This window comes from Acromyrmex echinatior, chromosome 16, assembly GCF_024713525.1.
Source record: "Acromyrmex echinatior isolate Ae372 chromosome 16, ASM2471352v2, whole genome shotgun sequence".
NCBI lineage: Eukaryota > Metazoa > Arthropoda > Insecta > Hymenoptera > Formicidae > Acromyrmex > Acromyrmex echinatior.
This window is the reverse complement of record NC_141867.1, coordinates 7777986-7794972: the sequence shown is the minus strand read 5'-3', so window position 1 is coordinate 7794972 and position 16987 is coordinate 7777986. Positions and strand designations below refer to the sequence as shown.

At 36.6% G+C, this 16987-nt stretch overlaps 1 protein-coding gene across 7 annotated transcripts in view; it reads right to left on the bottom strand.

Annotated features, from left to right (window-relative positions):
* Positions 1 to 16987, bottom strand: part of LOC105143963 (colorectal mutant cancer protein) — a 76930-nt gene that overhangs the window by 31868 nt on the left and 28075 nt on the right. For 2 of the 7 annotated variants that reach the window (XM_011052577.2, XM_011052579.2), the window contains exon 1: positions 11461 to 11807. The exons of 1 other annotated variant lie outside the window; for it this stretch is intronic. The gene's annotated coding sequence lies outside the window, so the exon portion shown is untranslated. Of the gene's footprint in view, positions 1 to 11460; positions 11808 to 16987 lie in introns of those variants that run through there. 4 more of the 7 variants (XM_011052578.2, XM_087414838.1, XM_087414839.1 and 1 more) reach the window with 2 other exon arrangements.

Genomic DNA, 16987 nt, shown 5'->3' with positions numbered 1-16987 from the left:
GCCGACCATTTTCCGCTAGCAGCGTGGATGGATTACGATTAAGCGGCGCTGGATGAGGCGCTCGAACCCATTAAACTGGCTAAATAACGAGTACATTCGGGCTAACGATGGCTGGGGCCGTCTATCTAAAGTAGATACGGAAACTCCGCCCTTAATACATACCAAGCTCCAAGAAACGCACCAAGTCGGGAGTGATCGTCGTGGGTTCGATTAACTCCTTCACGCTCGAATCCATTAAACTCGAGTGGATTCGTGACTTATGAAGTAAACAACACTGCTTTTGCATTTTTCAAACTCGTCAGCTATCACGAGTGAAGAATATATCTTTCGGAAAATTGATCTATTTTATATATATATATATATATATTTTTTTTTTCTCTCTCTCGTATAAAGCATGGATTTAACGATAAAAAAAAAACTTGTTGAATTCCAAAAATACGCGCACGGAAAAAGCGAATGAAATATGCAACTCGGAAAGGTGTGTGGGCGTCGAATATATGGTCTCGTTAAAAAATACCGACGAGAGAAACGAGAATTTAATAAATCATCCGCTGCCCACGGTGGTTGTTTGTCCTCGCCGACGCCCACGAAGATTCACGAAGCGTTATGCGTAATTGAGTTTGCACATAGCTTTAAGTAAAAAAAAAGAAAAAAAAAATCAACAAAATCACCTTGGTCTAGAAACTCTTTAATTATTATTTAACTATTCAGGCCCACGTTACGCGCGATGAAAACCGTAAGGTGTGCAACACCCCGACAAAACAAGAACGGGTTTCTCGATCATTAATTCGGTTCGCATTGCGCATGTTTTGGTTCATACCTTGTTAAATCGGACGATGAACTTGATAATAAATAGAGAATGAATTTTAGGTCGTTATTCATAGCCGATTCTCATTTAAGATTATCCTAAGTACAATGTCATGTTATAAAGTTAGAAAAAAAGATATGACAACTATATAAATTTTATTTTATTATATGTAGAATTAATGTAAGCGGAAGGAATTTTTTCTTGAATTTTTTCTTAAATTTTTTCTTAATAACATTGTATTTCAAAGAATTTTATGCAAGTCTTTCTTATTCATTAATAAAACTACAATAAAATATAAAATATTGTAAATTTAATTTTACTGGTAAATTCTCAGGGTAAAAATTAAGCAAATTTTCAGGATAAATTTTAAGAGAAAATTCTGTCCGTGTATATAACTGAATAAATTATTTATTTTATAATTGTACAATAACTAAACTATAATATTTTATATAATCTTTAATATCATAAACCACACTCAAAGAAAAACATAATGGCGATTATTCAGCCAACTACAAGTTTTATATTATGCAGAATTAATTTACATAATTAAAATGTAATCATTTAATAAAATATTCGAGTGTAATCACAGAATCGTATTAGCATCTTAAAATATTCCTTGAGATGATTAAAATATTCCTTAAGAAATAAGAATGGACTATGAATTTGGCCTTGGATTTTTCGAAAGAAAGGAAGAAAGAGAAAATAATGAATTGATAATTTATGTATAACAATTCATACACATAAATAAAAAACGCAAAATGATAGGAAGATGTGTTTGACAGGCGATAAGAGAAAATGTTCTCATGAGAATATTGAGATTATGAAGGAATAAGGAAGAAAAGAGAGGCTGGTGTGGATGGTACGTTCTCTGGTGTTCTCGGCAGACATGTTCTTATCGTAAGTCAACGCAGAGTCAAGAATAGTCGGTGTTGCGCGACGATGGAATTCCGTGGCGCGTAAACGAGTCGCGGACTCGCCGCTCTTATCAGTCGCGTAGCCCCGCGTTAATTAAACGAGTTAATTACTCGAGATGGAGCGTTGAGAGAACCGCGCGAATTTAGGAAAACGGACCGGTACGCGGCGACTGGACGAATACTAATTGCGGGCGATCAACGGTATCGCAGACGTAAGTGAGCATAGAGTACAGTTTTAATAAACCACAGTGAATGCATCAACCCGTTGAAATTGCAACTGGCTGTAGAAGGTGATTTAATTTAATGATGCCGCGCGTACGTTTATTTCTCGAAATTAAGGAAGATATAGAAGTTCGGCTGGATAAAAAATTAAATATATCTTTGATGATTCATAGGCGTCGGTTCTTATTCCGAAATCATACGGATTCAAAGGAGATGTCGCTGAGAGAAATGTTTGGTATTTGTGATAATTGCATGGTAAAATAATTATGGCTATAAATTTCAGCTTTATAGATATTACTTTTATAAGATGATAGTATTAATTAAAGACGATATTAATTGCTGTTATAAGATGATTTCTGTGCTTATGAGTCATTTTATTAAATTAAAATCACCTTCAATAACTCGTTAAAATTTAATGAGCAAACATTTAAAAAGATTGTTAATATCAATGTAAGCAGTAAATATTATATTTTTAAAGAAAAATTCTATGTTCAATGAATCGATTGCGAATTTTGGAAGGATATTTAAAAATGCTTATAACTATTCATATAATCAATTTTTATATTTAAAATGTTATGAAATAACCAATCAGCTGTATTAACATCTTAAGACATTATTTAAGACAGTCTTAAAATAAGAATCGATCAAGAATATCAGCCTATATATAAATTCTAATTATGGATTAGCAAATATTATTTCATTAAAAAATTTCTTTAATGTAAAATTATTTATATCAATAAAATAATAAAATTCATATTGTATTAACTTATACAATGTAATAGTGTACTAAGTACGATCTACTGTAAAAGTATCATAATATTAAGAAATTATTAAAGAATTACAATAACATTCCACTTCTTTTTTAAATATCAGCAATGACTGAGAAAGTGATTTTACATTATAATAATTATAAAACATTAAAAAATGTACAATAGAAAATTTCTATAATTTATTAATATACCTATATGTATATCTATAAAATATTTAATTTTGAAAGTTAATTCATAATTATGACTTGATCCATAATTGAGACTTTAAGGTGTTAGTAATAATAATAATAATAATAATTGTAATAATAATAATAATATAGTTATAATAATATAATTTGCAATAATAATTATAGGGGACTTCTACCAGGTCATTACAATAAATGAGCTTTAAAGATGTAAACATTAATCTTTTATTATTCTTTTTCTATCATTTCACGGAACGTTTCAACCGTACTTAGTCCTCTTCAGCTGTGTTTAAAAATAAATAAAAACAAATATTAAACAATTAATTACTTAACAATTAATTATAAGAATATATTAAAACCTTATAAATTAATTTCGGTGACGGTATACAAAAGTATTATATTAATCCGATCAACTCATCTACAATCACAATATGCGTTACTAACTCAACCATGTTATACTGAGTCAAATTCTAAAACGTACATAAAATATAGATTCAAACCAATTCTTTGGTTAACAACGAGAAAGGGTAGTCAAAATGATCAGAAAAGAAAACAGTCTAATCATAAGTATGGTAACAATATACATCACAATGGTAACAATATTTCCAGATGTATAAGATGGTTGTATATTCGAAAGACACAACCATCTTATACATCTGGAAATATTGTTACCATCGTACTTATAATTAGATTGTCTTTTAAAGGATTAATGTTTACATCTTTAAAGCTCATTTATTATAATGACCTGGTAGGAACCCCTTATCTTGTGAAATTTATACGAGCGGTTTATCTAATATTTTCATTATAATTAATAATTATAGGTATCTATAGCATATAATTATATTTAAAAAATACAGTTGGCGCAAAAAATTACTATAAATTATAGTTAAATTATGCTTATAAATTGCAACCATTTTTTTTTTTCGCGTAAACCATCTCGTTAACGGAAAGGTAAGATGCACGTATAATCACTGCACGATTCACGAATGCTAGTCGCAGGTCGCAAAGGTTATGCAAAGAGGCGGTGACGGGTGGGTATTACATGAATAATTAGTGCACGGCGTATATGTTATGTGCGTGCGTGCGTGCACGCGGATAAATCCACGCGTGCGAATCGTCATGGGACGACGACCCGACGTGACGACTGCATCGCGAAGCCGGGTGCTGTCGGCAATTAAGCACCGTACTGGCGAATAACGCGCGTCATTCGGCCGGCACGCGTTTATTAATATCGTCGCAAAAAGCGTGAGCAATTAAGGAACGATGTACGCGTTCGTTCGAGAGCGGCTGGACCACAGAAATAATTTCTACGTGTCGCTCGCGCAAATCCGAGATAAACGCGAATAGCATAATTAACGATATAGGGCGATCTGCCTACCGAATTTAAATATATATATATATATATATATATATATATATATATATATCGCTCGCAAATTTTAACGAAAGCGACGCGAATATGACGCTTTCTTTCTCCTTTTTCCTCCTAGCGTTAAGTGAATAAGGCCGTTGGTGTACAAAACAAGTGTAATCGATTTAAATATACGAGCGTACACCGCTGCACGCTTATCGTATCGCTTAAGTGGTCCTTTCTTAAGCGAGGCTTAACAAGTGCCTTTCTTTAATTGCATGGCGCTCGACGTGGTTCCGAAGGCCTCTTTTCCGAACGGTGCACAAACTGCAAAAAGCCCATCAAAGAGTTAAGGAGGAGAAGGAGGGTTTCCTTTTTCTCCTACCTGGATCTCATTGGATCTCTCAATTTCCGTCTCTCCCGTAGCGCACCTCTGTAGCTTCTTTTTTCAAAGGAAACAAGAAGATGAAGAAGAGCACGAAGAGAGAACTCTCTCTCTCTCGTTTCCTCTTCTATATCTATCTCTCTCTCAAGGACGGGAACGCGGAAGGGACGGCACCTTGCACGGAAACTAGTTTGTTAAACTCGTTACCGATCCCTGAAATCGCCGTCTGGCGATGTTCGGTTTACTTTTAGTAGCGCGTTTATCTATGAGCTTTTGGAGCTGAAATCCTAGGACGCCAAAGCGTCACAGGTTTAAAAAAATAGAGAAGGGTTATTTAAACAAGCGTTCTGTAGTGCGATCTTGTAAATCGTTGAAACGATAGATAGCAACTGTTAACAGTACTTGGCACGTGAAGTTGCTGTCTTTTTAATAAGATAAATTAATGAAATGATTAACATGATACCTATTTCACCTATTTGATTAGATTCATAAACATGCTGATGAAATATTACTATTAATAGTTTTGTCCAACAAATCAGCATATTTATGAATCTAATCAATAAAAAAGCATGAAAAAAAATGGTTTATTAAGAAGAAGTGGAGGCCCTTATGAAAAAATACTATCGAACGCGAAAAAAAACTATTGGAAATCATTGGAAAGCCATTCAAGTATACTTTTGTACATCATTCGTCCTAATAGTTTTTTGAATAATGAAGGAGCATAAAAGCCAACACAGAGTGACAATGCAATAAATATATTAATTTACTTTACATATATCCTGATAAACGTTTCAACCATATACCTGGTTATCCTCAGTATCGCAAATACACATATTAATCACTACTTACAAAATTGTCGTCTACAAAATATTTATAATAACATAACTGTCTACCAAAAGATTCTTCTTTCTCTTTGTCTCATTATAATACAATACGATTGAAAATTATTGTTACTTAATTTGAAATTCCACCAGCATCTCAGACTCTCACAGGATTCTATGAGTCGAACAGAAACACCAATGGATAAATCATACCGTATCACATATTAAAATCGCTGACAAGACCTCAAAAAGATATGTATAGTCCTGTCTATATGTAAAGTAAATCAATATATTTATTGCACAATATATTTGTCACCCTGCGTAGGTTTTTGTGCTCCTTCATTATTCAAATTTGATTTCGGAAGCCGTTTGTTTAAAGAGTGTCTAATAGTTTTTCGCGAGTTCAATAATATTTTTTCATAAGGGAGGGGAGAAGCTAGATTGAGAACTTAATTGAAGATCATAGGTCTTCAGGCAAATTTTAAAAGCAGCTTTGATTTTATAATATTTTCTCGAGAAAAGAAACGAAGAGTCGCGTCGATCCAAAAATTCTATGAGCTATCTATGATAGCTGTGTATAGCGCACAAGTCGCGTTCACGGTCGATTATTAATGGCACGTGCGATCAATTTAACGACGGCGAAGACGCAATCACGTTCACGTGAGCGTCGGGTGTCGCGAGGTCAAGGTGCACGGTATTACGGATTCGCGAAACGTGTCACGAACATGTCCCGACGAAGGCAATTTGCAGGGTTGCAAACGAGACTACTTCGAATAAGAACAGAGTCGATTGCTCTACGTTGATCAAAGGGTCGGGAACGCGAGGAAAATACAAGCTGGGAAGGTCTCAAGGGCTCTGTATATGTTGTATAGGGAATAGACAAAATAATATAAATACCTGGCGAATGTACTATTTTATTTTTAATAAGAGATTGACCCATCATTTGCTTTTCTATCTTTCTTGGAATAATCATGCAATGCTTAAATAGTTTCCAATAAAATGTTGTATTATTCTTTTAGTAGAGCATCTTATTCATTCTATTTTCCAATATTGCCCTCTGTTCTCCAAAACTTCAAGATCTTTCCTGGCCAACGCAATCGCCTGTTTTGTACATTGAATTATTTGTAGTTGTAAAAAACGGAATGAGAAATATATTTCCTCCTCTATCTTTTAAACAATTATAAGGTGTTCTGTTAAAAATGATATAACCTCTCTAAATCTGAATCAGTCACTAATTATCCAGTGATATACTTGGCACAAGATAATCAGTGAAGTTCAACTAAAAAAGGAAGAAAGAATATTTGAGCATTGTAATTAAAATTAATGTATATAATTAAAAATACTGATATTTGAACGTTAATTCCAATCTTCCAATATCATATTCATTGAATGCACTAAAACAAGTTAGATAATATAACAAAGATTAGATAGGTCAGGAATCTCACATTTCATTCACTGATTACCAGTGACATATTTGGCACTGATATCAGTGATTCAGATTTAGAGAGATATAATACTGTAATAATTGCTACATTATTCAAACATGCATTATTCTATTTTAACATATCCAATGTCGGCTTCTTTTATTATACGATTTATTTTTTTAGAGCCTCGTAATAATATTTTACATCCATTATTCTATTCTAACAAGGATAGAATCTGCATTAAAGACAAATAGGCCAATTTCTTATTAATAAAACAAATGGATGATATATTTTTTTCAGGTGTCCACGTAGTTTTGTCTATCTATTTGTCTATATATTTATGAAATATAACTCTCTTCGAGTTAGGAACAGTAATCAGTTACAACAATTCTTCCTCATCGATTTTCGCCGGTGGAATTCCAGCTCCGGAGCATCGTCGGCGTACGTAGCGAATGGCGATACGTGAGTTTACAACGTAATTTATTATCCTGGGTGATTGGATACCCGGGAATCGGCGATGCGTAACCGTAGGATCGAGCCATTACAGCCGTGTCTAGAAGAGGCAGGTCTATCGCGATGGAGCGCTCATCGCGGGCGTAAATGTGTCACCGTACACACATTGCTCGGCAACGTGCGGTAAAAACAAGAGCAACGAGTTCCTATCTAACGATCTGGTGCGGCCGATGCGCATGCACGTACGTTGAATTGCGTTTTATCGCAATCGCGACCGCGATACCGGGATATCTCTCCCAAGAAAGTCGTTACGATAAGACGTTACAGCGATTATCGGATGTATCGTTTGATAACGGAGCAATAATGTATGATAGTACAACAATATTTAATATTAATAGACGTCTCGTTTATTACAGCGCGTTGCTTCATGACGGATTTCCGATTGCCAGACGGGCTATTAAAATCCGACGAGCATCTTAATCACACAATACGTGGCAATACGGCTGAAATTGGTCGGCGCGTTCAAGAGACGGATGGCACGTCCCGAGTGCTGATCGATGTCGGAATAATGACGAGAGGCAGGAAGAAAGGAAGGAAGGAAGAGTTTCGGGGGTTTAGCGACGCACAGTAGACCGGTCGGTCGCCTTTCTCTCGGTAATCGAGGTCCTATTCTAAGCGAACGAGTGCACGGATCGGATGACGCCGACCGACGACGGCGTGTACTTACTCGCGGGGATTTAATGGAAGTTAAATGAATCGCATTGTTCCTCATCCCCGTCGGGCTCTCGCGAGTCCGGCTCTCAAGCTCTTTGGTGGCGCGCCAGCCGAAGCTCCCGCTCGAAAGTGGAAAACGCGCGCGACGTGGAGAAGCGAACTCGAGAATCGCGAGCGATGCATCAGAGAGACAAGCTTATTCTCGAAGTAAACCGCGTGGTGGTTATTTTTCTTTTCTTTTTCCTTTTGTCGCCACGAGCTGATCTCAATTATGCTGCGGAGGGACGATGACACGGGCTTTAAAACAAGAAGCATCAAGATTTCTTATTCATTAAAAGAGGATTAAATGAATAAATTATTATGAAAAGAAAAATGTAATAAAAAATTAAATATTTCATTAGTATAAAAAGTAATTATTGAAAAGTCAAAGAACTTAAAAATTCTATCTTTTTAACAAAAGGTACAATACAAAAAAATGTAATAGTAATTTAAAACATAGAAGCGGTCGTCGACCACTCGTATTTCCAGTATCTTTAAAGCCACACTGTTAGAAATGTAACCACGAACTTCCTTTGCATGTAAATGTAACTCGTGGTTATGAACGAAATTAAAAGTAATGAATGATTTAACTGGAAATTAAGTTACGGTAATTACTTAAATGTAATGAACGTGTACATTAAATTTATGAAATTTAATGTACTTTTAATAAAATTTTATGTATATATACACAAATATACTTTTTAGCTATAAATACATTAAATTTAATGTAATGTCATGAAATTAAGTTCAAATTGTGTAACTTAAAATTTAATGAAATTTAAGAACATTTCTAACAGTGTAGTATTTAATGTTACGCATTAGAGATTGAGGATTGCGAATTAGAGATCAGGATTTAACTAATTAGAACAAAATAAATTAAAATTCAAATCATCTGATTGATCAAATTCTCTTCTAATTCTCATCTTCAATTCGCAATCCTCAACCTCCAATTTCTGATACGGACTTAGGGTGAGATGGTACAATTCTGAACGAAATAAGATTTGAATCCAATTTTCAAAGGTCAAATTTTTTTCCTGTTTGATATCCTTCGGTATCCTCCACACAATAAGAATGTTATCAAACTTGGACTTCGAAAATTGGATTCAAATTTTATTTCGTTCAGAAATGTATCATGTTCGAAATTGTCTCATCTTATTCTAAAGCTCGTGTCACATTACGTATTAGAGATTAAGGATTACAAAATGAAGATTAAATTCAACCAAACAGAATGAAACACATTAAAATTAAAATCATCTAATTAAATTCATAAGTTCTAATTCTCAATTCGTAATCCTTAATCTCGAATACTTGGTAGTAGTCTAGTAAGTACTAAAGCGTTACACTATGCATTACAGATTGAGGACTGCAAATTGGAAATTAAAATTGAATCATTTAAAACCGGAAATGGATTAAAATTAAAATTATCCAATTGAATTCTTAATTTCCAACGCGTATAGTCTGATACAGGCTTAACACATCGCTCGCGTGCATCGTAAAAAAGAACAACGTTCAAATGGAACATATCGAGCTCACGTCACACGCCAAAGTTTACGCACGCAAGAGATATATTACAAGCATCGTTACAGGTTTAAAATAGCGCGACGCTCGCACGAGCCGCCCTTTTACGCTTTCGTCATGCTATCTGTTCAGGTAACGTTCCTCCCGAAGATGCCGCCCCTGATATAATCATCGAAAATAGTCCCAGTTTAACTCTTACATCAATTACCCAGAGTCACGATAGTGGAGTCCAATGGATATAACAGTCGATGCGGCGCAGGTAATTACTTAACGCAAATCGTCGCCCGAATGCGAACTGGCGTTCGCCAGTAACGACTGCGTTTCATTAGCCACCAGTGCCATTAATCGTGATTTCCTATCACCTAATTAAACAGGCAAACTCGACTACATGTGACTGTTTAACTCCGGCACAAGGCACCACCCGCCTCGATCGTCCGGCCGCTCATAAATCTACCTCGTCCTACCGAACGCGGTGGGACATCGAAAGGATTACGATTATGTCATGGGATTATGGTCGTCGTAAAAGTTCCCGACGCACTCCGTGTGCTTCCTGTACCCTTCCTTTTGAATTAATTTCTCGGCAAGCGGATGGTGAAAGGAATCTATCTTGAAATATTAAAATTTGATTTGAGATGGAATAGGAATAGTTCGAGAATAATTGGAACTGTGACCGAAGACACCTTCTTCAAGATTTATTTATGGTACGTAAACGTAGTACGGACTTGGCGACTTTATCTCCTTTGATAACTTGTAGGTGCAATCTCATTTCTGATACTAACAAGGAACTGGGGAACAAATTAATAGTAAACTGAGAAGCACTGACGGAAATGTTTGATACGCATAATCATTCATATTGTCGATATGTGATATTGTCAACTAAAACTTTCTTTTTCATCAAAAGATTGTATTCGTTGGAATAATAAAATTTTTGTAATCAAAATCTGGTGATTCTAAAATTTATTCTAAAATTTTGGTTAGAATAACTAAATTTTTGTTAGGATAGCACAATTTTTTAATGCAAAAGTAAGCAAATTTTTGTTTGTCACATATCAGCAAAATGAATATATACACCAAACATTTCTCTCGATGTGAAATCTTTATGTTCCACTACACAGAAAAAACAAGTTTACCGAAGTAATCTACATAAAAGTGAAGTATAAATTAAAATATTTAGATAGATTTAAATTTAAAAATAATTTTGTTGAATTATCAAAATAACTATACAGGAAATTCAAGCATAATAATATTGCAAAAAGTTTTGACAACCTCTACATAATTATTTTGCTAACAAAATTGCTTAACAAAATTATTTTCAGATCTGTATTCTACTAAATTTTTTAATACTTCAGCAAAATCATTTTTTCCGTACATCAATACCGACAGCTCGACTGCTATCATAATTGTTTCATTCGTGTATGAATACTTAAAAAAATGGTTCTAAGGTTTTCTTTATTTTCCTACAATATCTCGCGAAAAGAGCAGACAAGAGACACGGGAGGTCTACAATAAGAAAAGATGATAGCTTTATGGAAGTACGATGACAAGAGCGTTTTGATGGAAGAAAAGAATCGATTGGGAGAGATGCTTGATCTCTATCGTACATATCTGTAAAATAAGGGAGGAATGGAGGAAGAATGATAGCGCGGGTCGCTACGCCGCGGTACCGATTCGCGCCGTAATTGCTTTCGCATCGATTGTTCTTACGAGGTCAGCCCCTCGTAACATAACTACGCTACTCGTGGCTGCGGTTCTCGTGGCCCAGAATCTCGTCCTAACGCTTCGTCCGCGGCACAAAGACCGAGAATCTACCGATCTTGCGTATAAATCGCGCTAAGTACGAATCGCGAGATGAGTACCGATCTCGCGGGTCGTATGTGAACCTCTTGGTGAGAGATCGGTCTCTCCTTCTGTTCTGCTGTACTCCCTGAATTGACGATTCCAAGATTGTTTTTACCGCACGGTCGACGATTGACACGGATCACCTGTTCGCGCGGTGAACTCGACGGCGAGATTGACGAACGAGAGTTGAGCGAACTGACAAGAGATCGCGGAAATCGGCACGACGCGACGCGATGCGACAACGAGCGAACACCAAGACGCTCGGTGACAGACTGAAACCGGACGAACGACGGACTACCGAACGACCGAACCACCGTGTTCGACGCTCTTACACCCCGAAGGTGTTTGAGGAGGCGCCGGCCGAGGGCGACCGACCGCCACCGAGCGTTGCCGATCCGGCTCGTTGCACTGAAAGCTCCGCACGGCCTGCAGTTATCTATCCCCGCGTTCGCTCGCTGTGCACGATATCCACCGTGCTCGTCGCGGGTGGCACGGTAATGCAGTCGCCACAAGTTTCACGAAGAGGGAAAATGAAGCCTACACTGAGAGAAAAGATTTTGTTAATTTAATTAATTATTTAAGCCACCAGTAACTTAACTGGTGATTGGTAAATATGTGACAACAAATTTTGTTGTGATTGCTGTTGGTCTGCTATACCAATTATTAGTAACATAAGCAAACTGTATAGAATCTAACTTATCTTTTGGATAGACTTTAGGCTTTACATAGAATTCATAGATGATCGTAGAGAAACTTAAGTCGTAGGAAACCGATTAAGTCAAATATAGGGAGAATACTTGACTAGAATTGGTCAATTTCTTACGATTTGAGATATATATATGAGCCTCTTATTTGCTAGCGATACTACTGATTATTCGTTACATTGACGAATTAATTTGCAATCGTAATAAATCGAACGTTTTTTTAACAAATATCATATTTGCTTTCCCTTGATTTGTTCCTATGACAAAATCATTTCTCTCAGTGTACTGACCTGTCCGTTAACGCATTAGCCCGGATCTACAATAGATTTTTTAAGCCTTAAGTCATAAGAAATGGATGAATCACAATTGATTATTCTTCTCACATTCGGCTGTCAGTTTTCTTATGGCTTAAGACTTAAAACCTATTGTAGATCCGGACTTAAGCTTCGCGCGAAAATCTGATCGAGAATCGGCCAATGTTTTATGATGAACAAAAGCGACTTTTCACAAATGCTTTTAATTTTCTATACAATTGTCTGCATTTTTTGTTTAATTTAAAATTCATTGTATATCCATAGAATTACATTCAAAACCGTGCAAATACACAAATGGTGAGATACCAATAATGCTGCTGCTGTAAAATCTATCAGAACAATTCAGAAAAATATTTGACTTGAAACATTTTATACATGTATCGATTGAACACGACACACGGAAAGTATGGTTTTGTTGAAGTATCGTTGAAATATAAGTATTTGTTGAAGTGTAAAAATTTTATCTAGATACAGATCTGAAAATAATTACCATCGAAATAATTATGTTACACGCTCAAGCTAATTATTAGAATATCAAACTCTTTTTGCAACATCGTCCTACTTGAGCTACATAATTATTTCGATGTTCCAACGTAACCACTTCAGATCTCTAAATAAATTTTTTCAGTAAAACTGCACTAAGAGAAAAGTGTGATATTTGCGACTATAATTACGTAGTAAAATAATGATTACACTGAAAAAAAATATAGTCAATTTTAATAAATATTTAGTTGAATACTGCCAACTAAATATTTATTAAATATAAAGATATATTTATTTGATACAAAAAATATTAATTTGATTTAACAATCATTTTTTTTATTGAACAAATATTTAATTACTGTAAGTAAATGTTTAATTGGCAGTATTGAACTAAATATTTATTAAAATTAACTATATTTTTTTCTCAATGTAGAAATTCTATTTTTATAATTATTATTGTTATAATGTTGAAGTAATAATTATAATTGTATCTATCAAAAAAAACATGTGTATAGCTGGCATCGAAAATAATTGCAAGTTATAATAATGCATTCATTTTCTTCTCAGTATATTCTTCTTGTCTATTCGTCAATTAATTATTCAATAGTTTTTTTTTTCACTGTCCTTTCCATCGCATCGTTTTTCGTTAGGAACGTTACGAATGTTCTGCTTGCGAATGAGCATCGATCGCGCGTTGCTTCGAGAGACACAGACAGGGCTTTGTTTGCCCGACGAGGATCAGGGATAGAACGATTAAGATAAAACGAATCCATTAGATCTTAAGAACGGATGCCCTTTAAGGTGAGGCGACAAGAAGAAAACCTGCAGCTGACATAATCACAGGAGGAGAGATACGTGACTATTAACGCACTGCGCGCGGCCGCAAGTCGCGAGAAAATTGCTGTAGCGGTTGTTAACCGAATAGCGACACTTAAGCGAAATTATTAGGATCGCCGCAGATGATCTCCGCCTACCCTTCGAGTTTCTCCCTCGTGCTTAACTCGTTAAAACGTACATCCCGCGCGCGGAAAAACGTCCCGTTGCGGCGTCAAATGTACGTACGCGTTCCGCTCTTGCGGCCGTAATACCGTACAGGAATTACGGCTCACACGCTCGCGACAAACCATTAATCACGTTGCAGCAATAAGTCATCAGTTTTCTCGGCGATAAATAGCAAAAATCGCAAAGATGACGTTCTCTACGAGAATAACGCGGAAATGAACACCGGCGCGATTCCGTCTGTCGGCGCCGAGGACGAGGCGAGAGGCTCCAAGATAAAAATGTGGGGGAGAGGGAAAAAAAGAAGGGAGGAGACCGCGGGAGAGCGATTGTATTAGTGTAATTACGTGGGCGGGACGGTCTGGGTGCGGCGTCTTAATTAACTTCGCTAATTTCTCGATTAACGCGACGTGGCTTCCCGCGGGAGGGAGATGAAAGAGGGTCCAAAGGTTGGATGACGATGAAAAGCGGTGGCTTTTTCTGCCGAGGGTTTCCCAGCTGATGCGGCGGCACACCATTCCCGAATTATTCGCGTTCCGTACGAAACGGGAAACCGCCGGCGGGGAACGATTTTATCTCCCGAATTATATACATAGATAACTCCCGGTTGTTCGCACTTGTACGAGCTACGCGATTATGAGTGTCGACACGCCAAACGGAGCGTGTTATCCGAAACACCGCTCGAATGGAAAGCAAGACGCTTCGTATAATTAGGAGCGTGGTTTTGTGAGCGCAATTCGCGACCGCGTTACCGCGAATTAATTATTTTCACAGTTCCGTGGAGGCGGCCTCATCCTTATACGTACCGTAAAAGTTACAATACGCATAATTAGATTGCGTCATATACAGTTAAAGCTCTAGATCCACCAAAGTGGCGCATTCCTTTTATCTGAGTCGAAATGTCGACAACCTTCCTATTGGCTATTTCGACCGCCATATTTCGATCTAGAAACTTCTTCCTCTATTTATTTAAAGATGAAAAAATAAATAATTGAGTGTTATAAAGCGATATAAGAAAGATATTGTTTTTGATAGCTGAACTCAGCAATCAAAAGAAAGAATAAGGTAGAAAATATTTAATAAATAATTCGCTTTGTTATTTTTCTAGTCCCTCAGAGAATAAATAAATTTATTAATTTATTATTTCGTAACATTTATTCATTCTTGGCCGCTATCTTTATTATTTTGTGTAAAAAAACTTTTGATACTGTCTTAGTTTCAAAATAATAAACAAATATTGTAAGTATACAAGATATATATTCTATAAAACAGACAAAGACGCGAGATCTGATCTCGAGACTCTGTATATACCATTAGAAGATTAATTTAATACAAAACACGTGTGTCTGGTTACTCAATGAATTTTTCCGAGATCTGGACATATTTTCTCTCAGTTTCGTGCACCTGTTGGCGCAATTTTATCGCGCCTTACGGTATCATCACCGCGATATACCGTTTATTGCGTCACGCGAGCGTATCACGAGAATTCATAGGGAAGACGACGAAGAGGTATGGAATTCTCAGGGCCTCCCGACGACGAGAGGGCGGAAGTAAATATCCTCAGGAAAAAGGATGTGGGCGTCGCGATGGAAAATAACGATCGGTCGCCCTAGAAAAACATCGCCCCAGTCAGGATATTTCTTCGTTTTATACGAGACGAAGCCGTAAGGCAACCCCGACCGATCGTCGCCGGGTTATCACGCTCTCGGATCGCTCGTACAGGTCATTTGTTCGGGAGAAAAATTACGGAATCTTATTGCAGCCTTTATTATCTTGTCGCGGCCTATCAGGCTTCATTTTTTTATGGAGCTGCTTCGAGACGCATCCTTCTTTACACGCTCTGATAACAATTTGTCCATCGACTGTGCGACGCCGTCTCGCTTTCTTCTTTCCTTCTATGGGCGGTTTGTTACAATTAGGGAATATTAATTACATTTCTGGATATCATACGTGATGCAGCTGTAAAAAATTATCTCTCAGTACATAAACAATATAAATCCTATAAGTATTTTAAATTATAAAGCTCGCAGAACGCAGGTCGCAGATCGCAATGCGTAGGACGCAGGACGCGAAAGTTGAAGTTCATCCAAGTTCCTATGTCCTCGCTAATATTCTGTTTCCTACAACTTATTGTAATTAAAATACGTTAAGTTAGTTTTTAGTTCTACGACTTGCAACCTTTGTTCTACATGCTATGTAGAGATCAGGCTTAAGAGCTTCAGCACAAAGATGGTCATAACTGAGTCGCAGTCGTATGTTAATACGTGGTTTACAATAAGCAGTAACAGAAGTGGATTAAGGAGTTGGCGTAGAAATCGATCAATCATAATTGATTATTTTCCTCTCATTCAGCTATAGTTGATTGATTTCTATACCTATTTCTTAATCCATTACTGCTGCTGCCTATTGTAGGTCACATATAACGAACAATGTTTTGATCAATCTACAACTATGACTTATGATCTATGGTCATCTTTGTGACACACGTCTATAGTTAAACGAGAAAACAGCGTTCCACTTAAAGTCTATCTACAATCGCGTAAGTGTAATTGTAAATAGTTGTAGTTATAAAAATTCAATCACAGCTTAAATGAAACGGCCTTTATTCTCGATCTAAAGCGCACGCACGCTGGAATGTAGCGCTGTCCATGCCGAACGAATGCTGCTTCAATAGTGATCCTTAATGACGTCATATTGAGATGCCGAGATTGTTTGTGATTCTTTCAACTACGCTCCATATGTAGTAGTCCAAGGGATTTAAATTTGGGCTGTTGGGAAGCCAGAATGGAAGCCGAGGCGAGCAACTATCTTTAATGTGTACGATTTGTATCGAAGGTCCTCTTCAGTAATTCGACGCATTGTTGGCTTGCTTACACCAATAATCGATGTTAATTTTCGCAATTGCTCTGGATCATCCGAAATCAGTGCTTGAGCCCTTTCAACGACTGCGGGGATCCTCGTGATGAGTTCTTTCGAGTGACTCTTCCTCATTGGCATGCTGGAACCTTCGTTGGACTGTTCTAAAACCGTATATTTTCCTACAA